We start from the raw sequence: 15,494 nt of genomic DNA, 5'->3' as shown, positions 1-15,494 counted from the left end.
AAACCAGGCAAAATTCCATAAAACCAAGCTCCAAGTAGGGCAGAGGGCCACGGTAGCTCCCTTTAAGAGGAATTCCTGGAAAGTGAGAAGGCAAGCCCATTTCCCATTGGTCCGTGGATAAATACCACACACCCTGCGGGAAGCTGTGCGCTCACTCAGAATGCCCCAGGACTCGGTGTGCGGGTCTGGTCCTCACCCACAAAGCCCCCATTGGGAATCTGGGTCTCTGCCACCGGCAGACCCCTCAGAGGAGGATGCCAGCTCTACAGCTGATGCCCTCTACCACTCTGCTAATTATCTGTTCTTTCTCACTTGCTCTCATTCTCCCTCATTGTTTTTCCTGGCATCAGAATGCATTTTCTTACTGTCGTTTCTGCCCCTGCAGATGATTCCCTGTGCTTCGGAACATCAGCCTGTGAAGCCTGGAATGCTGGCCTCATTCCAGTCAGCCCCTTGCACCGAGTGATTGGTGTCCTCCAGCAGTCCCTCCCCTCCCTTCCGCGCACCCGCCCCAAGTGTCTGGCAATTAGTGAGTCAGCACAGCCTTCTCCTTTCCTTTAGCTGCTCTGCAGTAAATGGAGACTTGTTAACAGCTGCTGAATTACCTTCCAGAGACAACAGCCCTTCTGCAGTGGGAGCGCTGCTTTTCCCGAGTCTCTCCCGGTTTCCACACACAGGGTCTTGCGTGAATCAGGCGTCGCTGTGATTGGAATGGGCAATAATGAGAGGGGCCCACACTGAACACAGATGCCCAATACATGTGGGGATTTAAGGAGTTGTTATTCTTGAATTATAGCACTGTGATTTTAGATCTGTTGCATGTTTTATTCAAGATTGAGTTTCACAGTGTTTGTCATACCAGGGCACAAAAAAATCATCAATCTCTTGCCTCTACCCGGGACTCTTGAGTTACCTCAGACACAGGGGTGGGTGTAAAGGTTTCAGGCTTCTTAATGACGGCACATTCCTCATTTTCCCCGTGCTTTCTCCCTCACAGGTTTCACCCTTTCCATGGTATCTTACCCTGGTGCCGGGTTTCTTAACTTCAACACGACTGACATTTTAAGCCAAATAGATGTATTCCCAGCCATGACAACCAAACATGCCTCCTCAGGGCAAAGTCACCCCTCGTTGAGAACTACTAGTGTAGCGAAGGCGAAAATTGGGAAAGGGGAGGGATGCCGATGGCTTGCATCGAAGTTCTAGCGCCATGGCTCCTTGTGGTGTCTTCTAAGTCTGCTCTTTGATTCTAGAATGAGCTGAGAGCTGCCCAGTGCTGTTGGCAGGAGCTCTGGGAAGATGAATCCAAAGCCATTTTTGTCTGATGAGGAGGGGACCACTCAGTTAGGTCAGTTCCATAACCCCAGACTGTGCCTCTGATCCCACGCAGCTGTCGTTTGGAAAACTTCTTTGCAAGTCCTGAAAATCTTTCTACCCTCTCCTCCATCCCTTCACCACCCAGTTCTTGTCAGAAGATCTCAGCTATCCTCCCAGAGTCTCTGAGTACATGAACAAAGGTGAAGAGAGATTCTTACTTCCCATCTACTTACCCCAGAGAGGGCATACTTTACTGAAACTTTCTTCCTTATCAATGAATCAGAGAGCTTTCTCCATATCAGTCTATACTACATATATATATATATATATATAGATAGATATATATATATATAACCAGCTGATTTACATTCCATCATGTAAATATATTACAGTTTCATTTAACTTCTCTCTCACAGATGGATACTTGTACTATAATTTTTTAAAAAGTGCTATAGTGGAAAATTTGTGTATACATTAAGAAGTAGAATGGCTTGGTGAAATAGAATATGCACCTATAATTCTGACAGCATGAAATTGTTCTCCTCAAGAGTTGTAATAGTTTACCACCCCACCAATAGTACATGGCAGCACCTGTTTCTCTACAATCAGATCAACAGAGTGCCCTACTTTGGATTTTAATTGTGTTTCAGTGTAGTTTTAATTTGCATGCACCTCATTACTGAGATTGAGTGTCTCCTCATTTGTTTGAATCATTTTAATTTACTTTCTGTGAACCATCTGTTCATTCGTTGCTCACTTTTCTTTTGAGTTACTGGGGGTTTTTTCTCCCGATTTTTTAGAAGCTCTTAATTTATTAGAGGAATTAGCCTTTTGTGATACGAGTTGCAAATATTTTTCCAACCTGTCAGTTGTTTATTGATGATGCTTATAGTGTTTATTTTCCTAAACAGACTTTTAAAATAAATTCATATTTAGTTTAGCAATTTTGCCTTAGTGATTTTTATTTTAAGTCATAAAGAATCCTCCCACATTTTTCTTCTAATAGTTTTAGAATTTACCCCTTTATAACATTTAAAATTTTTTATCTTATGGGAGTTGTCCTGTTAACTCAGAGTGAATATAGATCCAACTTTGTGTTTCCCAGGGGGCCACCCAGATGTCTAACACTATATATTGAAATATCCATTGTTCCTACATTGATTTGAGATGAAACCATTAACAAATACTAAATTCCTTCTTGCATTTGACTCTCTATACATCTCTAGACTTTCTATTCTGTTCTTTTATTCTGTCTATGGATGCACTGCTGCCTCACTGTTTTACACACAGACACACAGACACAGACACAGGCATACACACACACACACACACACACACACACACACACTGTTTTAATATTGGTCAGCTCTTTTTTTTTTTTTCCAGAATGTATTGGTTGTTCTCTTATTTTTTAAGGGTCTTTATTTTAAAAGAGAGCACACAAATGTAATTTTTCATGCTTCAACCATGTCTCCAGAAGTGGGGGCTGAACTGGGGTTCAAGACTGCAGGCCCTCTCTTGCTACATGGCTAGTTCTGCAAATTACTTCAAGATCATTTACTTTCCTTTCACAATATCCTCATGTATTTGTTCATAGGATTTGTGGGATTATACAGGGTAAAAAAAAGAAAGCATGTACAGTAGGGAAAATTCTACTCTTTTATATAAACTTGGTCAATTTGAAAAGAATACCAAGCAGATGGAATATTAAGAGTTAGTAGGCTCATTCTTGAGTTATTGAATGTAGCCTGAGTATCTCAAACATTTGACTTTCAAATGTTTCCCTTCAAGCAGAAGTGCTCATTCTTCTGTTATTGCACTTTGTTTTTCTTTTTCCCTATGTTAACCTGTCTTGCTTGAATAATAGAAAAGATCCTATGAGGCTGGATGGTTCTTTTGGATCCTTGCTAGTCTCAGGAAGGTCTCTAACCTGATACCCATTTTCATGGAAAGGATGTAGATCTCATCTATAAGTAGGTCCACCCACATTCACTGTCTCTTAGAAAAGATCTTACCATTCCCATACCAACCTTTTAAAATTCCTGTAGTTAAGATGGTCAAGTTCAATGTCTTCTGTGTGCATGCCAAAGCCTGACTGCAAATGTATCTATGACTCCTTCAGGCCCATTTCGTCAAGCTGGTACAGAGTAAGCATGGGAATTCTGACAGATCAGCAACAGCACCTGCACACCTTGGCATCAGAGCATAAGCACACGATTACTAATGTGAGAAAATAAGTATAGCTTAGGAAAAAACAATAATCCCAATGACTCATTATGAGGGCATCATTTAACTCTGTAAGTTCCAGACTTAGCCTGTATTTTTTATATACTGTGTATATGCAAATAACACTTACTTTCTTTTATAGGATGTGTCAAGAATTCATAACGCATGATACTTACTTTGAAAGCCAAGCTCACCCTGATTTGTGCTAAAATTGACTTTTTTCCCCCAAAACTGTATTGTGTCTGAATTAAAGTCTAAAAAATAACAGGTTCATCATCACTATCTTTAAAGACTATGAAAATAACAGCACAAATTAGTCCGTTATGTGTTCAGTTTCTCAAGATGTTAGAACAACAAAATTGGCGGAACACTTTGATTTCCTTCGTTTTGACGATAATACATTTGTTTCATTTTAAGTTTTATCTTTAGAAAACATTAAGGAATATAAAAATGATGGCATAATGTATACATCGCCGTATACACATGGCAAATCTAGGCTGCTCAAGCCAGAAACCTACAGGAATAAGATATTTGCAGAGTGCTCTGCAGCATAAAATTAGCCCAGAGGTCCCAAGATGAGCGCTCTGGTCACCTGTGAGGCTGTAAGCCTTAGGCTCAGCAGGCACAAAGGAAAGAGCGGGCATGCTGTGGGGCTGTGATGACCAGGTTAGCACCGGTCAGCCCCTCAGTCTGCCCTGTCCCTGAGACATCTTGACAGCTTTGCTCCTCAGGCAGCTACCTCTGCAAATGGAAGTTACCATGCTGAGCTCCCACTGTGCTAACAGTAAAGGAGGCATAATCTGTTGCCCCTACTAACTTGTGAGCACCTTAAGGTTAGAGACCATCTTTCTTTTTTCTTTTCCTTTTTTTTTTTTTTTTGAGACCTTCCATACCTTCTTAATTTTTGTATCTTCCAATCCCAGCTTCCTGCCCAGCACAAAATAAACTGGTGATACATTTAGAATCAGCCCGGATTCTCTGACTAGTAACATAGTTTCTCTTTACAGTACAGGCTTTAGTGCGTGGCTTCCCACAGGCCACAGTCATGCCTTGTCCTAGATTTCTCCTCTGCAAAGGAGGGCTCAAACTTTCTAAGTGCTATATAGAGCATTTTAAGTTTTCTTTTCCATGCTTTTACCATGGTCAATTTCCATAGAATTTAAGCTAAGAGAAAAAGCAATGTGTGCGTGGTGGAAGAGAGTGGGGGGGGGGGTCGGTGGGAGGCCCGTTTCAGATGAGGGGGGTTATCAACCTAGCTGAACACAGCAAGACCAGAGCTTTTGCATTCTGTGAGAGGTTTCTCCCAGCAAACAATTTAAAGACACATTGCCCAGCCATACGGCTTTTCTTAAATGTTTTTTGCGCCATTATCAGACTCGGTGGATAGTTAGGAACCTTCACATTAATGCGGTTTATTAAAAGTCCGAGTTGAGAGGGTAAATTTCTTATCTCTCCCTTGCTGTGTAGTTGGCTTCAATATACAAAAAAGAATCACGGTGTTTGCATCAGCACACCTTAATCCTTCCTCCTGGGCCATGATCGTACCTGTTTCTCCTCATTTCTCTCTGGGGCAATTTGGTTGTTTCAGCTCCTTTGAGCTCATCCAAGCATTACCTCAGCATCATTACAAGTGGCCCCTACTGCCCACATTAGAAAGATCTCTATGTTCTATTTTAGCTTTTCTGCCCCAAAGGTATGGCATAAATATGGAATATCAGACTTGTGCAAAGTGCCTACATGCTGTTATTTACTCTCACTCAGTCTTTAGTGGATAGTTGGCTTAGGCCCCACCTTTCCCATCTATTAAAAAGAGAATTGGTGGTGTACTTAAGGCCTGGATCTGCTGTTTAAGCAGAATATGTAATTGCCTACGTAATGGAGTTTCAAGGGTGAGAAGCTAAATCTGTCTTCAACCACTGAATGTGGTCTGACTTTTGGAGGACTAACCTTTTATCTTTAAGTATAACAAACAACAGAGTGTGGAGAAAGTAGGAAAGGAACTACTATTTTTGAAATCTATTATGTACCTAGTATTTCATGCAAAATCACTTAGCATTACTTTATCTGTTGAATTTACTCAAGAAACTATGAAATAGATATTATTATACCCATTTCATGGATGAAGAAACTGAGGTCTAGCAAGAGCTTCCAGTCACACAGTTAGTAAGCATGGAACCAACACCAGCACACAGTCAATGATTAGGGAAAACAGAATTTGGACAGTCTGTCAGACTTCAAACCATTTCCTCCTGTCATAGCAGAGGAAAAAAAAAAAATCTCAGGAGTTTTCCCAGATAGGAAATAGCATCTCTAGGAACGAGGTTACTAGCACAAAGAAAGGGAGAGGAATAACGAGTTTGTGGGGTGATGGCTGTAGAGTGGGTCTCTCTCGGGACGCCAGTGAGAGCACGCTCTGTAAATACAAAATCAGATAGCACAAGAACTGTGTGTAGGGGATGCCAGACACCCCCTAGTCCAGCCACCTTTCCTCACTGCAGATGAAGAAACAAACAGGAAAGGACCTGCCCAGGAAGACAGCAAGTGAGAGGCAAAGCAGCATCTATAGCCGTGCACTCCAAAGTCTCGTTTCTTCAGCTTCTCGACCTCTCTGCCTTCCTGAAGTACTACCTTGGGTTGTTACTCTTGTTCCCTATGTCAAACTCCATCACTTAATAACATGCCAGCTTCCTGCAACTATAGAAGTGAATTGTGAGGAATTCTGCATTTATTTGTTTATTTGTTTGTTTATTTATTTATGTATTTATACTTGCTGGATGACTCAGACTCCTTTTACCCAGGAGTACATTAATATATGTATAAATTACTCACAATGTACATTGGAACATCCACGCCTACCTTGTTACACACGTATCCCAATTGTACACGTCACAATACCACAGGCTTCGCAACACACGCACGACTCATAGAGGTTCACATTTCTACTCAGCCTTCTCTTACTTATTTTCGAAGATATTAAGAGACTGTTTTCGTTATTCCAAAATGAAGAGGATAAAACAAAGCTCCAGCTTAGGGAGTTAATTATAGCTTTTAATTTCAAATTTACCTCTTCATAATGTTGCTCACTGACTTAGAACATTCTTATCCCAAATTGCCCACAGCTCATATTCCCTCACAGCTTCCCAGGGCTCTGCTGACTCATAGCATAAAATCACTTCACCTTCTAGTGCCTCAGGTTTCTCATTGGTGAACTGAAGCGGCTGATACCGACCGGCTTTGAGGCATTTTTGTGACAATCAGTGAAAAATGATAGCCAGTTAAATTGCAGTTTTCCTGTACTCAGAGGATAAGGCTCTTCTCCAAGACCTAAGTGACTGTTCAGTCCAACAGTCAGTAGCTCATTTGATTCAATATTTCTTCTGTATTTGTTTTATACTTCTATCATATCTAATTTCATATAAGAGGGGAAATGAACTTGTGCCTCCTTAAAAGCCATACTGGAAAGAAGTTAATTTTTTATATAGAGTTCTGGCCCCATGAGGGGTCATATTACATGAAAGTAGATCACAAAATGACCAGAACTTTCACATTTTGCAGGATCATCAGAATCTGTAAGGAAAGGAAAGGGAAATTGAATTATTATGCCAAGATTCAAAGAAACTTGAAGAGTAGGTATGAAAACACTTTCATCTCTCTGCACACATTATTTGTTATTTCTTAGTTGCGCTTCTTTTGTTGTTGTTATTTTTTGCTCCTGTGTAGGAAAACTATTTTAAAGTAGTTGTGGTGTGTGTAAACAGAGGATGTTACATATTAGATTTGAAAGGATTAATGTTTAATGTTTTAAAACAACTTCTTTGCTGAATCATATTGACAAGGATTAAAGTTATTTTGTGTTCAAAATAATTCCTCCAGGAAGTATTCATAGACCATATACATCAGTGTTAATCTCCATGTTACCATTGTGTCTCTTTTGTGAATCTATTCATGCTATTTAGTTGGTAATTTATGGTGTTGGTTTGCAGGCTATCTCCCTTACAGAATGCAGGTCCTTTGAGGACTTTTTTTTCTGTGTAAACTCACTTTCAGAATTATATCTACTCTAACATGGATTCTCAAAAAAAGCTTGTTGGTTTAATTACTGGATTCATGAGTTGGTGGATGGATGGTATCAGACTAGAAATACAGAACTGACCATGAGAGGCCAGTGTTTGGCATATAGAAAGTAAAGGTGATTCTAGTATAACCAGAAAAAAACAAACAAACAAACAAACAAACAAAAAACTGTGACCAGTGAGATCATTGTGGGCATGAAAGAGGTGTGTTAAAGGAGTGCTTCTCAAACTTCAATGTCTATATGAATCACCAGGAATCTTGTTTAAATACAGAATTTGACTCACTACATCTGGGGTGGGGCCTGAGATTCTGCATCTTTCTTTCTTTCTTTCTTCCTTTCTTTCTCTCTTTCGAGAGACAGCATGCAAGGTGGTGGGGCTGGGGGCAGAGGGAGAGAGAGAATTTTAAGCAGGTTCCATGCCTAGCACAGAGCTTGATGCAGGGCTGGAACCCTTTACCTTGAGATCATGACCTGAGCCAAAATCAAGAGTTGAATGCTTAACCAACTGAGCCAACCAGGAGCACCCGGGATTCCACATTTCTAACAACTTCCCAGGTGATGTTGCTGCTGCGGATCCATCTGTGAGTGGCAAGACCTCCCAAGACCTGTCTTAGAGAAGTAGATGGCAATATGATGCGGCAGCTTTGAGAACGCTGAAAACTGAGCACAGAGTAACAAGGCCCTGCAAATGGAATTACAGTGGATTCTTGTTTATCTGTTGTAGTTATGTTCTGTAAAGTCACTGAACACTGAATTAGCAAATACTGAACTGGGCTCCTAGGGGGAATCCAGAGCTAGGTTCCTATGAGCCTCCGGTTACAGTATTTTGCCGATAATCAACACATAACTTTATTTTATGTATTTTTCTGTTTAAAGACATTTTGGATGTATTGTTGATGCATTAGCATTAAACTCATGGCCATCAGCACTAGAACTCATGCCTGAGTGAAGCTTCTCTAACACAAGTGTCTTCTCTGTGAGGCACATCACAGCCTGTCTGCACTTAGGAACACCTCAGACAGCACTTCTGTACTGCACTTGGGAGCCATGTAAAAAGCAAAATCCCCAACAAAAAGCAGATGTGTTGCAGTAAATACACCGTAAAAAAGATACAGACGTCCGGTATGAGAGCTAAACTAAGAAGGCAGATGTCACCTTGTTTGACCTCTGCTGGGAACTTGCAAATGGGGTGACTCAAATGTTTTGCCTCTCAGCACATGTCTGCTACTGACCGTGAAAATGTCATGAATATTGATTTTGGGGTTACAAATAAATTTCAGTGAGTAGGTGAAATTGCAAATATGGAACCTGAATAATGAAGATTGACTATATAATATTCAGATGTTGGATAAGCCATAAAAGACAATAACCTGAAACTAATGTAACATTGTGTGTCAAGTATACTGCAGTTTAAAAAAAAAAAAAAAGATTAAAAAAAACCACATAATTGCAGCAACCTCAGCAGAGGAACAGCAGAAGGCTTCAGGATGTTGTACTAAAATAACTGGATTCTTCTGAGAAATGCCGAAGAAAGTCTGAGGGACTACGGTGAAATCCTGAAAGAGAACAAAATTTGTTAGTCTCAGGACAACAGGTCCAGCATGAGCCACATTTCAGACCTGTGTGGGGAAACAAAGGCACTTCAATTAGACAAGATGGCATTGGTGTTACCATGTAGTCATTAGTTATAAAAGTATCTCCCAGTCAGCATTTCTTAAACTTTCCCACCAGAGTTCCCCTAATAGCAGAGGAGAGGAGAGAGCAGACTGTATTCCTGAGAGCCTGCCTCAACAAGGTCCAAAGTGGTTTTCTATTACATAAAATATCTGGGCTTGTTTTAATATAAAATTGTTTCCTATGATTTACCACCAAATAAACTGACCTTCCTTCCATGAGGAGGGACTTCATGCCTTCTCATCTCAGTGGGGAGGGGGGACATCAGTCAGCATGTGTACTGGTCATCTGGGTCAGTGGTTGGCAAACTACTACCTGTGGACCAAGTCCGGCCCACTGCCTATTTCTGTAAATAAGTTTGGATGGAACACAGCCATACCCCTTCATTTACGATTGCCTATGGCTGCTTTCACATTGCAAGGGCAGAGTTGAGTAGTTGTAACAGAGATGAGAAGGCCCACTAAAGCCAAAAATATTTGCCATCTGGCTCGTTACAGAAAAGTTTGCCCATTTCTGGTCTCTATTATTATGTTTCTTTTTCTTAATAATTGATGTTATTATTTTCCCAATTTCTTAAGTTAAGAACCAGGCAAGCCTGAATTCCTTAGATCTAGCTGATGATTAGCTCAGATATTGATTTCTATGGAGTGAGCCAGATCTTCAATTAGACCCAAGTAACTCAAGTGAAACCAAACAGGGACCAGGCTCCCTAAAGTAAATCAGCTTTGCTAGCCTGAGCTTGAGCCTCTCCCTCATGACTGGAAGAGCCAAGGGTGGTTAATATCATGTAAATGCCTCTGTCAGTAGGTGGTTGTGTAATGGGGGATGAACTAGGGGAAATTAGTGTTTGGGCTGTCTAGGACTGCTAAATATGAATTAAAATAAGGAATTTAAACATAAAAGGAGGAGAGGGCACAAGGAAAGGGAAGAAGTAGCCACATACAGGGTGACTGCAGGCATTTGACACCCCAGAGCCTGGCAGCCCAAGGCAGTGGAGAGCAGAACCAGCTAGGGAGGAGTTCAAGCAGAGCTTTGAGAAAATACTGAGGGCTTAATCTGAGATAAATGTGAGTGACAAATCCAAAGGACAAGCACTGAGCTAAAAATAGCAGATAAGCCAAGAGAAAGGAAACACAGATTTGAAACAGAGCAGAGGGTGACAGAAAAGCTAGGAAGCATCTAGAAGTTTACATCATAGAGACAGGAAAACTGGTTTGTCTTTAGTGACTTTAGGGTTAGTGACTGGAGTTTGAGCAACTTGAACCAGTCAGAAGAAATTGAAGGTGATTAGGAAGGTCATTTGTCCAACAAATAAAATTTTCAGAATGTTTCTGAAATTTTATATCTATATCTATATTTATATTCTCCTCAACCCCCAGATTTGGGACAAAACTTCGAGAACCACACAGAAAAGAAAGACTTTAATTCCTTAAGGTTTGGGAGGTAGATAGTCCCAGGAATTGGGAAGTGGAAAAGCAGAATGGGATTTATAAGATAAAGGACATTTTTTAGAGCAAAGGTTTAAAATTTGCTTCTGGGGGCACCTGGTTGGCTCAGTGGGTTAAAGCCTCTGCCTTCAGCTCAGGTCATGATCCCAGGGTTCTGGAATTGAGCCCCCCATCGGGCTCTCTGCTCAGCAGGGATCCTGCTTCCCCCCATCTCCCTCTGCCTGCCTCTCTGCCTACTTGTGTTCTCTGTCAAATAGATAAATAAAATCTTAAAAACAAACAAACAAACAAACAAACAAACTTGCTTCTGGAAGGGATTGGCTTAAAGGAATGTTGGGGAAATCTCAGAGCTGTTTTTTTTTTTTCTCTTGAATTGGGTAATACAGTTTCTATAATTATTTATATGAAATCTAATTGGCTTTATATATTAACTATCCCAAGAACTTTCACATCTGGGAAATGTACTCCAAATAGATGTTCCTCCCTCCTGTCCCCTGCAAATAAAATGGCTGGGCCAGTTACAGTTTTTTGATTAGCCACTGTTGACTAGAGGTACAGAAAAATAAAAGGACAGGCATTTCTTCTTGAACAAGGGTCGTGTAGTTCCCCTTGCTTCCCCCAGGCAGCCTTGTTGATGAATGAAATTGGCCTTAGGATGAAGATGACCTGGAAAAGAAATAAGGAGAGCTTTTGCTGGCATCATGAAGCTGCTGGCATACTCGATGTTGGACTTCCAGTTCTGTGATAGGCTTTCTTTATTTTTTGTTTAGGTCATTTTGAGTTGGGATTTCTGTCATTTCCATCCAAAATCATGCTGATATATACTAATACGTGCCAAGTTCTTCTCCAGGCACTGAGGCTACCATGGCAAATATGAGCCAGACAAGGCCTAATTGGGAAGACAAAGAAACCGGATGATTTTAGTAGAGTAACCTATAATGATTGTCAGATCCCCAAATTCTGATGATCCTGTCTGTGTTACATTTGATGGCATGATTTGCATTTAGGGAAGGGGATAGATCCTGGGGGAGCAATATAAACCCACAGTAAGAATTGAGGTTTCTAAAGGTGAAGGGAGATCGATATATATGATGAAGATTGGGGAGACATCAGTGATGGGGGATGTTATGGCAGGGGAGACAAAACAGAGATGAAAGTGTGTTTATTTAATTTTTTTTAGATTTTATTTATTTATTTGATAGAGACAGATCACAAGTAGGCAGAGAGGCAAGCAGAGAGAGGGGGGGAAAGCAGGCTCCCCGCTGAGCAGAAAGCCTGATGCAGGGCTCCATCCCAGGACCCTGAGATCATGACCTGAGCCGAAGGCAGAGGCTTAACCCACTGAGCCACCCAGGCACCCCTGAAAGTGTGTTTCCACTACAGAATTCCTTTGAAGGAAATTCAAAAGGAATATCCAAGAATGTGGATGAAAACCAGGAGACTAGAGAATCAAGCCAAGAAAAGAGTAATTAAAGGAGGCAAAAGCCAACTGTGTCAAAAGCAGCTGATAGACCAAGAAAGATGCAAGTTATGACTTGTCCATTAGGTTTGACGACAAGGAGGTCACTGAGAACTGTAACAAAGGTAGTTTCTGCATAGAGAGAGGAGTGGGTACCAGAAGGGAGTGAACTAAACAGGGAAATGAGGTAGAGGCAGGATTGGGGGGTTGGTTATTTCTTGAAGCAGCTTAGCTGGGAAAGGGAACAGAGAGATATGGACAGTTGTATATGTTTGGTAGTAAGATTTGTAAGTTCCATAGGAAATTCTGTTTGGCCCTCTTGATGAAGACGTTCCAATATAGAGGAATGACTGAGTTTCTTTAGGTTTGCTTATGAGCTCCTGTCATACAACTGGTGTTTGGAAAGTCCTATTGTAACAGGTCTACCCTGCGATTCACACAGTGAACAATGGGAGTTAAACAGACCGGCCAGGATTTCCCAATAGCATACTCAGTTTGTTGAGTTTGGCTGTGAAAGTCATGGTGTTTCATCCATTGTGTAAAATTGTTGGTTTAAGTACCTTTCTCAGCTCGATGTGCTTACTCCACAATCTTAAATCAAGTTCACAGCTTATTCAGCTAAATTTAAACATTTGTTTTTAATTGCTAATGTTTTATAGCTAGATGATGGGGTCATCACCCTGGTTCCCCATCCCATCACCCCCCCCCCCCACACACACACACACAGAAAGTCCTCTCTAAACACCGGGGGTTATTTCCTTTTAGTTTTTTTCTATTCCTGTATTTAGTACTACCTCTCATGTTCTTCACTAGGCCTGGGAGCCACCAGCATAAGTTACGACATGTGAGGTTTGGGCCCCTCTCCACGAGCCGAATATATTTGAAAAGGTAACACATATGAAAGTGAGCAGTCATTCCAGAAGGTGGACCAATGGTCTGGGCCAAGACTGGGGTAAGGTGAGTAGGGCTGCATCCAGAAAAAAATGCTGTCTTTGTTTAAAATTTTCTTCCTTATGGAATTTTTGCACTAATTTTGATTTTTTAAAAATCCATTAAAATATTATATATCTTCACTACTGAGGTTTTCAGTGTCCTTAAATTTTGCACCGATGGTAAATGCTTCCCTCACCTCACCCTGGTCCTAGCCTGTAACACCCTGGCTAAGAGATGGGCTTTGACCTCAGACAGAGGTCAGTTTGAACCCATCTCTCCCACTTACTAGAAGCATGACTCGAGCAAAATTACGTGACCTCTCTAAGCCCAATATCCTTACTTGTAAAGTGGAGATCAAATTATTAGTAGGGTACTTTTATTTATTTCTTTTATTATTTTTTATACTTACTCTGGGAATTGAATATGTATTTTATACTTACAGGACACCTCGCCTTGCTGGTGGCTACCATACTGGATGCTCAAACACAGACATTCTTCTTAGAAGATCAGGGGAGGCAAGAGCCACTGGAATAAGAATGTGGAAAAAATGAGGCATTTCCTAACCTTTCTTTTAGTAGGGCAACTTTGGCAAGAGCACGACCTTCAAGTCCAGAGCAATTTCTGCTACCTTTTTAAGTAACTCTCATGTGGTCTTTGAAATACGAAAGACTGTGAATATTTGGGAGTATGACTAGAAAAAAATGTCCAGTATCGGGCAACTGGCTGGCTCAGTTGGTTAAGTGTCTACCTTGGGCTCAGGTCAGGATCCCAGGGATCTAGGGATCTTGGGATGGAGACCTATAACAGGCTCCCGGCTCAGTGAAGAGCCTGCGTCTCCCTCTCTCTCTGCCGCTGCTTATGTACCCTGTCTTACTATAGCTCTCTTTGTCAAATAAATAAATCAATAAAATCTTAAAAAAGAAAAGAATGAAAAAATATTCAGTAGGAAGAGTACATTACTTCCTCTTTAATTTCTGCCAGGTGCTCAAACACTATTTTCTTATTTTCTTATTCTTTTGCATTCTAAGAACATCTTAATATGACTTATAAGCTCAGTAGCCATGGATTTAACATACTTTGAGTTTTAAATTAGTCTGTTCTTTGTGCCAAAAATTGAGGAGCATTTGAAACATAACATTCTGACACTTTACAGGTATTTTGAAAGCTCAAAAAAATTCAAACTTAAAGGGAGGGAAAATAAAAAAACTAAACTAAAAGTTGGTAAGGAATTACCATTTTTTAAAAAGGCTTATTTAGAAAGAAATTCCCCAAAAGAAACAATGAGCCTGTGGTAGCACGCTTTTATTTAAACAGGAGAATCTGGGTTTGCTTAATTCGCTTGCATTGAGAAAAAAGAAAACATTTCCCAAAGAACATGTGCAGTATTCTTAAGTATGGTGTATGATCTGAAACATTTTTTAAGATGTTAAGTCCAAGTCCATTGGCTCCCTGGCCTCCCTTGGCTCTCCCCATGGCCTCCTTAAGTTCCTCGCCGCATAGCCAGCACCTTAAGTCAGCCGTGAGTGCAGAACAAGCAGACTTCTCAGGAACAAGTTATTTTCTTAGCGTAAAAAAATTGCTGCTTTTTTGGTGCTGATAGTTTATTTATGGCATTTAACATTTCACTTCGAGTCAAGACATAATTTTGGAGTACATGATTTAACTCTTTTTGGGCACGGGAGGTTGAAGCTTCTCTACCTTAGAAAGTGTTTCCCCGTGACCTATATATTTTTAAGGGACACGCTGAGTCATTTAAGATACATTAAAAAGAAGTCTTTCTTCTTTCAACTCCACCCTCTGGATTGGAAATAAACGTGACAAATCTCACGTAGGAATCTGTTTTGGAGGTCTTCCAGGTCTGAGAATATGGGAAAGGAGGCCATTTAAAATTCCGCAGCCTTCTGCGCCCACATATATGCCTAGACCAGCAGTATCAGCCACGCCTTAGAAACCAAAGCTCGAGCTCCATTCAGACCAACCATATTAGAACCTGCACCTTAATAAGATCAACTAGATGATTCTTTTGCAAATCAACCTTTGAGAAGCCCTGATCTCTAGGAAGATAGTCTCCATAGCTTTGTTTAAATAATCTTTGTTAAAAGATCATAATAAATTGTTGTGTGACTATTACCATTCTTCAAATTAAAATGAAAAGTCTTCATATTGAACCATTTAACTAACTTTGTTATTTCCTTTACAATAACATGTAATACCGTACTGCTATCTTAAAGTATCTGTGACTTGAATATTATTTTAAAAAATGTGTTTTCATGTAACCTACAAGTATCATTGTAATCTCTACAGGTTTTCACAATGTGGAAAGCTGTTCCTAGTACTATGCTTTTGTGGGTGAGGCCTGGGC

Source organism: Lontra canadensis, unplaced genomic scaffold, assembly GCF_010015895.1.
Source record: "Lontra canadensis isolate GAN:19392208 unplaced genomic scaffold, GSC_riverotter_1.0 scaffold37, whole genome shotgun sequence".
NCBI classification, from domain to species: Eukaryota; Metazoa; Chordata; class Mammalia; order Carnivora; family Mustelidae; genus Lontra; species Lontra canadensis.
The sequence above is the reverse complement of the archived record's forward strand: the minus strand, read 5'-3'. Positions refer to the sequence as shown.